We start from the raw sequence: 10,791 nt of genomic DNA on the forward strand, positions 1-10,791 counted from the left end.
TGCTTCCCGGCTTGGTCGATCATGTGGCCGGCGGAGAGCGGTGCCTAGGAATTTGGTGTGGAAGATGAACAGCGAAGAGATGTGAATGGGCGTGTTGAATACGCTTGGTAATCGTAGCATTGATTGACATTCAACCGTTGCAACGATTGACATTCCGTGGTTGCATGTCCGACACGTGTCCGCTTGCCGATTGGTTGACGCTTCATGGGTCGTGCCCCGATTGGTCCCTCTTTGTGGGCTTTTCCTATAAATAGGCGCTTTATTCCGTGATTTTGGCCATTACTTTCATTTCTTCAAATTTTCGAAAATTTTCTCCCAAAATCTTCATCTCTCTAAACTTTCAAGGGCGTTCTTTTCTTCAAATCTTCGGTCTTCGATCCGGCGAGTGTATTTCTTCAAGGTAATCAAACAAATTTTCTTTTATTTCGTTAGATTTGTTGTGAACATGTCTTCTCGCTGACGCCGGACTAGTGCTTGGCGCCGGGGTTCCCCGCCGCGTCTCGACGAGGAGGGGATGCTAGAGGCCGTCCCGTTAAGACACTGGGGCCCTAGGTCTCCTTCTCCCGTAGCTGATTTGCCCCTCGAGGAGGAGTTGGAGGATGAGGATGATGCTGATGTTGTTAATGATGATGGTGATGAGAGGGCGCCTGTTGATGGCGGAAGGACGACTATCTCGGATCACGGTGAGGCTTGCACGACTGGCCTCGACCGTTTATTCACAAATAAATTCGCAAGCAGCTCCGGAGAGGCTCTTTTCGGAGATCATTTCTTTTTCGGTGAGGGGTATAAAATTGTTATCCCTAAGGAGGGTCAAAGCGGTCTCTTTGTCCTCCCCGGTCATATCGGCGTGCATATTAGGCATCCGGAGTATGGGCTCCGGTTTCCTTTGAATGAACACGCATGGCCATTATCAAGGCTATGAACGCCGCCGTGGCCCAACCGCATCCGTTGGCCATGAGGACGATAGTCGCCTTTGTATGGATCTGTCTCTTTAGGGAGGAGGTCCCATCAGTTAACTTGTTTCGTCGCCTCCATAGTCTTCGGCCGTCAAAATCTGGCAAAGTAGGGTGGCACAACAGCCGTATGACGGAGCGGGCTATGTCTCCGTGAACAAGCTTTCCTCTTGCAAGGATTGGCAGGGGCGATGGGTGTACGTCCGAGTACTGGGAGGACTACCCATTGCCTCGGTCTTTCCGAGCCCCGTTTACTTACGGTGTGAGACCCGGAAGAGTATGAGAGACACGTCTCCCGGGGTAGCAAGGTCAAGATGGACGCTTCGCTTGTCCTCTTACCTCGGATGAGGAGCGGGCAATGCGGCTATTTGATGCCGAGGAGGGATGGTCGCCCCCAACTCGATTATTCTTCAGGATGAGTCGTTATGCCGCGTCGGCCTCATACCGGCCCTCAGCTGGGGTGAGTGGGGTCGGTGTGAGGCCCACCTTTGCTTGTTATGTTCCTTTTTCAGAGCCTTGTTCTCCTTCCTTTACGTAACCCTTGTTTGATTTCTTGCAGATCGGTTTGGGCGGGATCTGTCTGAGAAGGACTTGAAGAGGCTAGGTCTTGATAAAGACGGGAAGGTTGTTACCCGCATCCTACGGCCTGATTCGAAGATCGCAGGCTATCCCCCAACGAAATCATGGAAAAGCAGACGAGGGGGTTAGATCGGGAGACGGCCGTGCACGGGTTCTTGAGGCGTGTCAAGAGATCAAGAAGGCGGCGCCCAAGTCGGCGGCGGTATCAACGCCAACTCCTTCTTCGACCCCGGTGGTCCAGGTTGATCATGTGGAGGTGATCAACATTACTGAGGAGGAGGCGGCGGTTGCGAAGGTCCACTCTCCGAAGAAGAGGAAAGATCCACCACCTGTTTCCACCGTTGCCGGGAGGAACTCCGCTCCACCAGACCCTCAAAATAAGAGGGTCCGAACGGTACGGATCTAACTTGTGGTTCGGATTTAGCCGGTTCGTTGGGCGTTCGATGACATGAGACTTTCCGATGTATCAATGCATGGTGACATGGATGCTCTCGTAAATTTTTGTAGATCCACCATCGGCAGCGGCGTTCTGTTCACCGAACGGCAATCGAGAAGCAAACCGAGAAGGTCCCGAAAAGGCGGGTGATAGAAATATCACCGTTGACTCCTCAACTCAGCAAATTCCTCCCACCGAGCTCGTGGCGGAGGGTGAGAGAATATACAAGAAGTTGGGGAAGTGGATCCGTTTAGCCGGCTCAATCGTCACGGAGCAGAAAGGCCGCGCCCAATGGGGCCACCGATTGCAAAGCTCAAGCTTGATATCTCTCGCTGCGAAAGGGGAAGCCGGGAAGGCTAAGCGCGATCTCGTTGTCGCCGAGAAGCGTGTGGAGGAGGTTGAGAAGTGGGGCCGAGAGGGCCAAAGTTGCTCAGCCGATGGTGCCACGGCCAAGATGATGGACGAGCCGGAGAGGTATAAAGGTACCTACGATGCCGTGGTTGCCAAAAGGGACGAGTGGAAATATCGGTTCGAGAAAACAAAGTGAGGCGCTCGTGGACGCACAGTGCTATCCTTCTTTGAAAAGGAGAAGGATATTGACATGCTTCAAGATGACCTCCTCCCTAAAATGTGCGTTCAATTCCGGGACCAGGCCGAGGAGGCGGCTAAGGAGGCAATCGTAAAGCTCGTGGAGGGTGCTCGTCCCCGATGGCTTCCCGTGGATAAATATGACCAGCTCCTTGATGAGATGGCGAGGTCATGAAGTAGCGGCTGCCGAGAAGGAGGAGGCGGCGAAGGCGGCTCGGAGAAGCGTTGGCCAAGGCGGCCTATGAGGCGAAGGAGGCCGAAAAGGAGGTCGAGAACGTCGGGCCTTCTTTTTGAGCCGGCCACCGTAGATGTTGCGGCCTCGATGGGAGGGCAAAGATCGGGCATAGGGAGACGGGCGGTCGTCACCGACTCACCCGGCGTCTCGGATAGCCTTAGTGTTCGGGGCCAACTATCGAGCCTTTCCTCCCGCCATCTTTTGGCGCTTCAATTGATATGCTTGTAATCTTTTGCTTTTCTTTTCCCTGTTTGTAAAAAAAACTTTCTTGGTAGGTTGTGTTTAGGCTTGCCCCTATGGGGACGCCGTCGTCTCGTGTTCTTCTTTTAATTCCTTTAACAAAGTTTGTCCTTTTGGCCTTTGGCTTGGCCGAGGCATTGATCAACCACCTTTGTTTGTCCTTTTGCGTTATTAATTGAGTGCCTTCGTTTTTACCTTTGGTATGGCCGAGGCGGTTTGAATGCATATCTCAACTGAGTAGCGTCTTTCGTGTACTGACCGATGCGCCAATTGTTCCGGGTGTAATTCCAGAGCAGATATTTGATACCACTCGTAGCTAGTGGAAAGATGTCCTTGCTTGAATCCTCCTCGCGGTCTCCTGAAATGATTAACAAACTGAGGGCTCGGCTTTGGCCGAGCGTACTCACTCCGACGCTCAAGTCAGTAAACTTAGAGAGAAGTTGTTGTAACTTGGCTAAGCGTGTATTGTAGAGAGATAAGGAAGATATTACCAGATGAATAGTGGTTATTAGGTCAATTTGTGGATCCTTTCCTCAATGAAGGTTGAGAAAGATTTATAAGCATTCACCTTTTGTCACGTAGCGGGTGGCCAAGTGGCTATCGGTGAAAAGACCGTTGTACCCTCGGCCGATGGACCCGTGGCGAGCTCGCCGAGGGCCTTGGATATGAGTAGCGCGGATTTGTGTCCCTACCGGCCGGTTGTCCGCCGGGACCAGTGACAGCCGATGGGGCTCCATCGGCTAGACTGTTTAAGTCGTTGACTTTGCTGTGGATACCCTTGACCTTGCTCAATATGTTGACTTGGTCAGCGGTGCAGAATATGCCCCATCAATATTGTCTAAACCTTATTCACTAAGATAACAATAATATCTAATATGGTATATTCTAAGATGTCATATCTCTTATTCTTTTCTAATAATTCTATTACCCTTTTTATTTGAAAGAAGGTATTTATTTGGCCGATTTGAGACCATGAATGAAGAGCAGCTACGATACAAGGCTGAACTTGTAGCGCAATCAGAGAAAGGGCGTCACGATGGTTGAACTCAGTTGAGAGAAGACCCTTGATAAGTTGATGACGTGATCCATGAATAGTTATTACTGAATGAGATCCTAGTACTTCACTGGATGGCCAACCTTGTCTAAATCCCGTAGTCGACGTCAATATTTTTTTGCAAAGTGATGGTGAGCATGCTATTATGGCTGGGGATCCGTATAGGAACGTCTTATAAGCCCCTACATTCTTCCCGTACCTATACTCAAGATTTATATGTCAAAACATATCGAGACATTCGATATATCAATTAAAAGAAACGGAGGATGTGTTTTCTCGATTACAGAACCATTATGAAGTTCACTTTGACTGTTGATTGAAATATGAATTATTGTATTACTTTCCCTCACATAATAATTATAGACTTGATAGCCTAAATTTAGTAGTAACTTTTTGTTTAGAATTTTCAAAAAAATTTAAAAGTTGTCTGATCCTCAAATTTGTAATAATTTTTAATTATTGAACCGCGTAATATATTTTATCAAGATGAAAAAATATGGACGATGGAGGCAGGGTCGTCTAATGAGTTTGAGAGGCCTTATTCTAAATGCCATAAGACCCCGTAAATATAAGGAACGGTATTATATATTATAGATTTCATTCAAAGCAATACAAAAAAATCAAATTTTTTTTATAAGATATGAATAGAGGTTGTGCATTTTTAGACCTTTTTATGTTATGGACCCCGGTTTTAAGAATCCTTAAAATCCGCTCTTAGACGGCCCTCGACGGAGGAAATAAAAGTACCATATAAAAAATAAAGTATTCCCCAAATACATGGATCCTCAAATGACTCGGTGGCAATTTAGCATTCAATAACTTGCACTTAGCTTTAGCTTTAACCGAGGTTGCATACTAATATACATAACTCATTCGACCACCAAAAGAGACATACTATAAGTGTTGGATCCTCTCCATTTTAATAATATTTTCCCTCCAACTTCCATTTTTCATTTATTTCTATACATAAATCCATAATCATTAGATATTTGCAGAATGCGATCTCAACCATAGAAAGGAAATGGGTTAACTATTTATAAAATAAGGACCTGAATTAATCACATACACCGCATCCCCTATATACTAAAATATTAACACATCTTCAAATTCTTTGCTTAAATTTCTCGCCTAAGTGATATTCTACTGGACAATATTTACTTCCTAATTAATTAATGTTCACTATCTATATTTACTACGTATTACTCCCTCTATCGCGGTCAATTGTTGTCATTTGATTTTGGCATAAAGACCAAGGAAAGAGAATGGAGCCAAATATTAAATGACAACTGTAACAAATTGAGTGTGAATGATCAAATTGTTCATCAGGTTCATTCTTAAAATAGAAAGGACAACAATTGACTGAGACACCCTAAAATGAAAAAGGACAACAAATGATCGGAACAGAGGGAGTAAACAATATTTATTTCCTAATCAATTTTATATCATCAATCACTGTTTAACTTTTACATAAATAAGCCTAATAAAATATCTCATTGGAATTATGTATGAAAATTTTATACCCTTTTCAAAATAGATGTAAACTGCATTATTTTAATTAATTGTCAAATTCTCTAATATCTGTATTTAAAATATCGTGCATTTGTACGGGAGCTACGCTAGTTAATTAATCCTCCTTACTACTAAGAGAATAAAAACTCTTAGTAGTTTTCCTGCCTAAGAAAATAACTCTCAAAACTATACATGGAAACAATATTACATTTATATTTTACCTCTTCCTCCTTACTACTAAGAGAATAAAAACTCTTAGTAGTTTTCCCGCCTAAGAAAATAACTCTCAAAACTATACATGGAAACAATATTACATTTATATTTTACCTCTTTTGCAAGATACAATTATTATCCCTAATTTATTATACAATCATTTCCATAAATGTTATCATTCATCAGCTACTCCCTCCGACCCAAACGAAGGGTAACATGGTGAAAAATGGTTATTTAAGAAAAGGGGTAAAAAGGAGGGGCAAAGATGGAAAGATTGGTGAGTGGGCCACATGGGTAATGGGTATAATTAAATGGGTTTAGCCCGGTTAAATAAGGGGTTGCTTAGTGGGCCACATGATGGTATTTGTGTAAATATGAGGAGGGTATAAGGATTATATTGTCCAAAAATGTCATTTATAAAATGTTACCTTTGGTATGGTTCATCCATTTTAGGTAACTGTTACCTTTGGTCTGGGTCGGAGGAAGTACACTCTAAAATTACGCAATTATCCTTTTTATATATTATCCTTCATCAATTAGACTCTAAATATGGTTTTCTAAAGGACCTAAAAAAAATTATGTATGTTTTTTATTAAAAATAAAAAATAAAAATATTAGTTAATTATTTGTAAATTGTCTTTTTAAATGCGTAGTATACTGTTTTTACCTGTTTCCGTTATAAGGTAACAAATTTTAATTAGATGTTGCATCACTTAATTGTATTTTAATGTCATATCAATGATATACTCCCTCCAATTTCAGTTATTGTTCCTTTTTCTTTTTGGCATAAGAAATAAGGGAATCGATTTGAACCACACAATAAACATGACCCCAAATCAAATTGATTTTGGACCATACAAAGTTGTCCAAAAAAGGAAAGAGAGAATAATAAGAAAAATGGATGGAAGGGGAAAGAGGAAGAATAAATGAAATTGGAGAGAGTAACATTATAGTGTTATATTTAACAGTAAAGTAAATTCAGACAAAAATAACTTAACTTAAACTATCTTTTGATGGTAGTAAACTTTCGTTTTGTACCTCTTACTAAGATTATATTAGTACTCAGTAGTCAGTACATTATAACATTAAACTGCAAGTATAGTTAATTTATGTAATTAATTTAATAAGAAAGTTTCTTTATAAAACAAATTTAAAAAATACCGTGTTGTAGCACGGAAACTATACTAATCATTAATTAATCTCCATTAGTTTTATTAATTTTTTTTTTGCTAGGCTCTCTTAATTATATGTGTTCCCATGAAATATCTTAGGAACGGGATTAATAGGCTCACTGATACGAATGTGGGAAAGGTAGTGTTAGGAATTTGTGCCTTGAATTTGTGTCGAAGACGGATTAAGCTAAAGACGAGATGAAGAAGGCATGTCCGTAACTTCCACGAGTCGTGTGTTTAGCTGAGTTCAGACTTTCTGTTTGATATTCTTTAGCTAAGCTTATACGGGCTGAGACTTTGGTTTTGGAAATTAAGTGGGACCCCCACTTTCTAACTTTGGAAGAGTTTACAGTAGCGCGTTTGGTTTTTTTGTTACGTAAGTTTAGTCGTGAGTTTTCGGTGACTTAGGAAATTAAGTATTTATTTCCTATTAGTCTTATTAGTCTAGATATTTTATCTTGGGTGGAATAAATATATAAAGACCCAAGTTTTATTCTAGGTTAATTAAGAGAGAGATTTGAGAGCACAATAAAGAGAGTCGATTTGTGAGGTTCCTTCTGAAGAAGAAAACTCAGTTTGTTCCGGGCTCTATTATTGGTGTTCGTCTGTCTTTGAAGATCGGAGGAGTTTGTTCAGATCTTGGTAGGCCTCAAGATTATTTGTCCTTCGTCTTATTGGGATAGTCTCTTTTGTTCCTTTGAGACTACTATATTTGTTGGTAGAATAGGGTATACTTTTGGCTCATATTGAGCGTGTGTACCGGTCTTCATCTCGTACTATTTTCTCCACTATAGTGAAATTTGATCTCCTCGCAGGTGGACGTAGCGTTATTTTATCGGTGAACCACGTAAATCTTGTGTCAACTTTATTTACATTCGTTATTTATTGTTCTTATCGCCTTATCAATTAACTGTTTGGGTAACGGGACGCCTCCGTTACAACAATTGGCACCAGAGCTAAGGTTCTGATTTGGGATCTGCTTCCGCGTTAGTTGTCTTTTAGGCGTTATTTGGGTTTCTTGATTTTCAGGTGAAAAGATGTCGGGAACGAATGTTTTGAATGTTGAGAAGTTCACTGGGAGAAATAGTTTTGGTCAGTGGGCGATTAAAGATGAGAGCTTTGCTTAGACAAAGAAGGCGCCCGGTCCGTTATCTCAAAGGCAAAGTCGCAGTAGTTCGTCGATGCAAAGAAAGACAAAGAAAGAAAGAGATGCGGATGTAGTCTTGGAGGAGAAGGCTCATTCCTTAATTCTGTTATGTTTATCTGATCACGTTATGGTTGAGGTTGCCGATGAGGAAACTGCTATAGGTTTGTGGTTGAAGTTGGAATCTTTGTATATGACAAAGACTCTAACCAACAAGTTGCTTCTTAAGCAGCGTTTGTTTGGTCTTCGTATGCAGGAAGGTACGTCTCTCAAGGACCATCTAGACCGTCTTAACTCTATTTTACTTGATCTTAATTTTGTTAGTTTCTTTGCCAAATTCGTTTGAGACTTTTGTGGAGTCGTTTGTTGTTGGTAAAGATTCTTTGACCCTAGAGGAAGTGAGGTCAGCGCTTCACACTAGGGATTTGCGCCGAGTAGCTTCAGGTGGTGTTGTAGATAGCAGTCATGTAGGGCTTGTTTTTAATTCGGAGGGTTCTAGTAAGGCTAAAGCCAAGTCTAAGGGTCCTCGTAAGAATGTCTGCAATTACCAGGTCATTGGAAAAATCTGTGTCCTAAGTTGAAGGAAGCTGGTGTTTCTGCTGTTGCACAAAAGGTTGCTAAATACGATTCTGAGGAAGATTATGCTCTCGTTGTTGATGTTGTTGCACGTTCTTCGGATAGTTGGATTTTGGATACGGGATGCGTTTATCATATGTGTCCTTGTAGGGAATGGTTTACTTCTTATGAAGCTTCACATGGGGTTAATGTTGCCATGGGTGACGGGTCTATTTGTGAGGTGCTTGGAGTTGGTACTATTCGGGTTAGGACATGTGATGATGTTGTTATCTTTCTAGAAGGTGTTAGGCATGTTCCACTTTTGAAGAGAAATCTTGTTTCACTTGGAATGTTAGTTGATCAGGGCTACATTTTTCAAGGTGATGGTGGATCGTTGTGCGTTGGTAAGGGTTCTTCTGTTACTTGGAGGGGTGTTAAGGAAGGAACTGTTTATGTTCTTTGAGGCACTGTGCTGACTGTTGGAGCATCAGGTAATCGTTCTTCTGTCTCTCTCGAGTCTAAGTTGGGGCATATGCAACTTGGATATGTGAACGATACTTTGAAGCACATCCAGTTTGGGTCATTTGGTGATATTCTGGATAATTCGGTTTTGGATAGCTTTAGTGAGGATGGTAGTGTTGACATTAAGGTGGAGTCTATTCCGGTACAGGTCAAGCTACAAGGTTCTCAAGACAAGCTATCTACTTTTGTCTCTTCGCCTCAATGAGGCGGTCTGCGCCCCAAGAGGTGGGGCGGTTTGGCGCTCCACGTGGAGCTGTTTGTGGCTCTTGAAAGAGAGCCGGTTGGGACCTCGGAAGGGGTCATTTGAAACTTTGACGGAAGTTTATTCTTTGGAGCTTTTGGGTTGGACTATCTTGTCTAACAATTTGTACCTTTGATGGAGGTAATTTGTGCTCGCTTAGAATGTTTGTTTTTTGTTTGGTTTCGGCTTGAGTTTTGTTGCCTTGGTGTAGGCATTTTTTTTGGGGTGGTCATGACACCTAGTTCACTCAAGTGAGACATTTGTTTTGTTCGTGGCGTTTATGTTTTTTTTTGGGATAGTTTGGTACTACGGTACATTTAGCCATGCATTTTGGAGGGGATTTTGTTTGGAGTCTTGTGTGTGTTGTTTTGGTACACCGTTCCATCATAGTGACATTTGGTATCTCATATATTTGTGTTGGCGTTTGGTAGCTTTTGTCCTCTTCTGAGTTTGATACGTTTGGCCTTCCTATTGGTATGAAGATATGTTAGGTACTTAGTACAATTGGTAGTTTCAGCTTGCTACATTGGATACTTCGTATATTGGTCACATTTGTTGCACACTTGGTTCATTTGTCTGTTTTCTGAGTTGTGTTCAAGTCAAGTGGAGACTATCGGGACAGATAGTGACTTGAGAATCGACTCTATTGAAGCTGATTTGGGTTTGATTCGTTTTTGGGTAATTCAAGTCAAGGTGGAGATTTGTTAGGAATTTGTGCCTTGAATTTGTGTCGAAGACGGATTAAGCTAAAGACGAGATGAAGAAGGCATGTCCGTAACTTCCACGAGTCGTGTGTTTAGCTGAGTTCAGACTTTCTGTTTGATATTCTTTAGCTAAGCTTATACGGGCTGAGACTTTGGTTTTGGAAATTAAGTGGGACCCCCACTTTCTAACTTTGGAAGAGTTTACAGGAGTGCGTTTGGTTTTTTTGTTACGTAAGTTTAGTCGTGAGTTTTCGGTGACTTAGGAAATTAAGTATTTATTTCCTATTAGTCTTATTAGTCTAGATATTTTATCTTGGGTGGAATAAATATATAAAGACCCAAGTTTTATTCTAGGTTAATTAAGAGAGAGATTTGAGAGCACAATAAAGAGAGTCGATTTGTGAGGTTCCTTCTGAAGAAGAAAACTCAGTTTGTTCCGGGCTCTATTATTGGTGTTCGCCTGTCTTTGAAGATCGGAGGAGTTTGTTCAGATCTTGGTAGGCCTCAAGATTATTTGTCCTTCGTCTTATTGGGGTAGTCTCTTTTGTTCCTTTGATACTACTATATTTGTTGGTAGAATAGGGTATACTTTTGGCTCACATTGAGCGCGTGTGTACCGGTCTACTGCTGTACTATTTTCTCCACT

Source organism: Silene latifolia, unplaced genomic scaffold, assembly GCF_048544455.1.
Source record: "Silene latifolia isolate original U9 population unplaced genomic scaffold, ASM4854445v1 scaffold_20.1, whole genome shotgun sequence".
NCBI classification, from domain to species: Eukaryota; Viridiplantae; Streptophyta; class Magnoliopsida; order Caryophyllales; family Caryophyllaceae; genus Silene; species Silene latifolia.